This window comes from Rhamphochromis longiceps, linkage group LG8, assembly GCF_057381845.1.
Source record: "Rhamphochromis longiceps isolate RC_006_pf linkage group LG8, R_longiceps_female_GT1.1, whole genome shotgun sequence".
NCBI classification, from domain to species: Eukaryota; Metazoa; Chordata; class Actinopteri; order Cichliformes; family Cichlidae; genus Rhamphochromis; species Rhamphochromis longiceps.
In genome coordinates this window covers 8,823,473-8,827,653 of record NC_140564.1, presented here as the reverse complement: position 1 = coordinate 8,827,653, position 4,181 = coordinate 8,823,473, and the positions used below count along the sequence as shown (strand labels likewise).

The following is a 4,181-nucleotide window of genomic DNA, read 5'->3' as shown; positions in this document are numbered from 1 at the left end:
CCGACTAAAAGTGGTGTCGAGCTGCCCCAGAGAAAGTCATTTGTAGGATACCTTGAGAGAGAATATGACAAAATGAACTCTAACTTCAAGGCTACACTCGAAGAGGCAGAGTTTGTTTCCACCACTGCTGACATCTGGACGGTAAATAATAAAAGTTTTATGGGTGTAACAGTTCACTGGATTAATTCCACATTACAACGCAACAAGGCCTCTCTAGCATGCAAGAGAATTAGAGGCAGCCATACCTATGATGTAATTGGAGCAGAGATTGAAGAAATCCATTCATCATATGGACTACAAGGCAAAGTTATTGCCACTGTAACGGACAATGCATCCAATTTTGCCAAAGCATTCAGAGTATGTCAGCCCTGTCATTTGGAGTCTGAATCTGAAAATGAAGAAGGTGATGACAAGGAACCGACCTTTACTGATGTCATAGAAGCTCTTTCAACTGCATCTGGTGATGCACAGTTTAGCCTCCCTCCACACTACAGATGTGCATCGCACACAATTAACTTGATTTCAACAAGCGATGTTGACAAACATCTAAATTCCTGTGCAGACACCAAGGCTGTATATAGGAGTAACACTGCAAAATATTCTGCTCTTTGGACTAAAGCAAGTCGATCAACATTAGCCTCTGAACAGGTGGAGGAAGTCAGTCGGAGGAAACTAATGGTACCGACATCCACAAGGTGGAATTCCCTGTATGAGGCCATTTCTAGAATCACCACAATTCCCTTGAATGAACTTAATCCCCTGTGTGTAAAACTGGGAATCAAGTGCCTTAATGAAAGGGAGTACCAGTTCTTGAAAGAGTACTGTACTGTGATGAAGTCCCTGACAGTGGCCCTGGACATCTTACAAGGGGATGAGTGCACCTACGGGGCTTTACTGCCATCACTCACAAGCCTGATGTCAAAGATGCTTGCCCTGAAAGATGACCTCTCTAGAATGACAGCCAGCCTTCCAGATGTCATTGTAAAGGTAAGATTATAATTAATTCCTTTGGGTGGATTTGTTAAATTTATTATACCATTCACAGTGGGTGGATGTTATACTTTGTTTAAAGCAGCGGGTACAATTATTAAAATGATAGAATAAAAGACCAAATATTCACCCCTTGTTAAATATCAGGGACATTATTCATCATTAATCATGAATATTAATGATAATATCAACAAAAGCCTCAGCCAAAATTAAATCTCATACAGTATTGATAATAGAAAATATAGATGGTTTAGAGCTGTAAAGCCCACAAAATAATGACAATAGGTAATTATATAGTAAAATAATTTTATTCTTAGATGCATCAGAGAGTGATATTATACCCCTTATGTCAAACTGAGTGATTTATGGCCCCCCTAATTGATTTATGACCCCTAATAAATTATTCATGAGCTCCGGAAGTAGGAAGTAATTAAGTAATAAAAATATGATACTCATAAAATTATGATATTCATAAAAATATGATATTCATAAAAATATAATTGATTATTTAGAAAGTTTCTTATATATCAAAATAGCATTCTTTTATTTCTTTAAGCAATTAAATTTTTTTTTTATTTTTTTATGCTCAAAAAACGCCATCTGGTGGCGGGTCAGTGTGTGTGTGTGTGTGCGCGCGCCCGCGCGCGCCCGAGGCTGTGTGTCTGGGCGCGCGGGGGCGCGCCCGTGTCTCCGGACCGTGCTCTCTCGGGCTCCGTGCTCATGTGTTTAAAAATGTATTAAACCATATTAAAATTGTTTAGTTAAACTTGTGCTTTTGTAATGTTCAGTATGGCCACAAACACATGCTGCATGCCTTGGGGGAAAACTTTATTTCGATTTATATGCATTTGTAGATTTAGAATAAAACTCATACTCAGAAAAAACTCGCGATCCCCTAACCCTAACCCTCCTTAGAAACATAAGCAGGGAAAACTCCTTAAAAAACCCTCCGCGTTTTCTCCAAAACCCTACAATAACTTGTTAGGGTGCCCCCTCTATTCCCAAAACCTTATATTCGATAACAGGGGAAATCCTGAAAAAATCCTTAGTCTTTTTTCTCAAATTCAGCGCCCCGCGGCTCCCTTCATGCTCAGCCAAACAAAGCCAAAACTCCTTTAAAAAAAAATTTCTCCGCGATTTCTCCAAAACCCTAGAATAACTTGTTAGCTACCCCTCTATTCCCAAAACCTTATATTCGATAACAGGGAAAATCCTTAGTCTTTTTTCTCAAATTCAGCGCCCCGCGGCTCCCTTCATGCTCAGCCAAACAAAGCCAAAACTCCTTTTAAAAAATTCTCCGCGATTTCTCCAAAATCCTAGAATAACTTGTTAGCTACCCCTCTATTCCCAAAAAAAAAAAAGCGCTATAATCCAAAAACATTGGGAAAGCTCCTCTTACTAGCAAGCTCTAAAATTCAACCCACACTCTAAGTTCTACCTCGCTCTTAATCTCCGATCCACAACTTCTTGCAGAGCACAATTTTTTCCTGCTTGTTCGCTCCCCGCTCTGCTCCCGAATGCGCTGCTTACCTCGTTTGAAAATTCCCCCCTTAGACCAACTCCGCCTCACTGCGCCCCGCTGCCAATCACATAACCCTTGCACCGCTCCCTTTGCACCCCGGTTAGCCAATCGGCTCCAGGTCTGATTTTACGATCTCCCGCTGAGGTTAAGACTATCGTCGAACCCCCAGAAGACATCTGACTTCAGACGTATCAACAACTGGCGCCGCTCAGACTGCTTGCGAGTTCGCATAGGGAGCGGCCGATTTCAACAGCAACTTGCGTCTCTTTCCTTATCCGCATATCATTCGGTAAGTGTTAATCTTCCTCTCTAACTACATTTTTGCATTTTCCTTTTTACCATTCTGTCAATCCTTTCATTTAAAAAAATAAATAAATATCACAATGGTTTGTAACAGGTACAATACACCATCCATCCATCCATTCGCCTCCACTTATCCTTTTCTCAGGCTCGCGCGGTGCACTGGAGCCTATCCCACGTACAATACACTTTAAAATATATATAAGCTCCACTTTTAACTCCCGTAAAAGTTTATACATTACATGTCTACATCACCTATCATGGCCTCATCGGGTATCTCATATCATCTTGTTATTGTTATGTTATGCTCCTTTGATATTTTGCTAGTTTGCGTGTTTTAAAACTCTTTTTGTTTTTCTTTATATTTTTAGACCCAGATGTGTTAACCTGATCCCTGCGAAACACCAGCTCTGCGTGGATTTTGACCGCGAGTGACCGGATGTTGTTTCCGGCCTGAGGTTGCCTGAAATGCCGTGAGGCTCGTTTGAAAGATTGCGCCCGAGACCAACTCCGCCTCCAAGGCATGCCTACCTTTAGCTGCCACCAGTGAGATATCAGAGCCGGGCTCCACATATCCAATCAGGAGCACGAGCAAGACAGCTTTTGCAGACTCTCCAGAAATATACAAGTCCTTACCAACTGCTCTGCAACCCAGTGTTTCTGGTCCCCTCACTAACATCGCTTTTTGAGATATTTTTTATGAACCACCAAAAAAGCAATTTTACCCCACAGACTGGGTCTGAGGGCAGCAGCGGGGACAAATGATTGTAATGAAGCGACGGACATTTCATGGCTGGTCTTGCATAATCGTGAGTTATTATGTCATATGGTGATAAGTACATAGTTTTGCAAGAGGCATACAAGCACTGTGGAAAAAGTAATCATAAAACTGTTTTTGTGAACACCCTACGTTATGCTTTAAAAAATGTGATACATGTAATGTGATCATCAAAGAACATGATTTAAAAAAAAAAACTTTTATTCTTATGCTTTTAAAGTATGTCAGATTATCTTAAAACACTTATTTGTATGTTATAATGTTTTTCTTACACCATTTTTATAGACACCTTATTCATTGTATCAATGTGTAATTATGTATCTTTGATAAATAAATAAAATATTTAATCTTGTATTTGTGTACTTTCTGGTGATTCAATAAAAAATTAGTCACATATCGCTCTGATAAACACAGATGGCTGAAAGAAATGTTTGATGGAACAAAGGAAACAAGTGTCTTGCTGCTAAACTTTTAAGTCACCATGGTTTAAATGAGAAAGTCTGTATGTAAAACATGAAAAACTCCATATCAGTGATATCTACAAAGGTGTACTCATTTCTTTGTAATGGTACTTTACTGTTCCAATGAAAC

The 4,181-nt window shown here is 39.7% G+C and overlaps 1 long non-coding RNA gene across 1 annotated transcript; it reads left to right on the top strand.

Annotated features, from left to right (window-relative positions):
- Positions 1 to 2,649: 2,649 nt before the first annotated feature.
- Positions 2,650 to 3,942, top strand: LOC146663052 (uncharacterized). The gene is made up of 2 exons (XR_014912994.1): positions 2,650 to 2,801; positions 3,184 to 3,942. It is a non-coding gene; the product is annotated as an uncharacterized LOC146663052 (long non-coding RNA).
- The last annotated feature ends 239 nt before the right edge of the window (positions 3,943 to 4,181 follow it).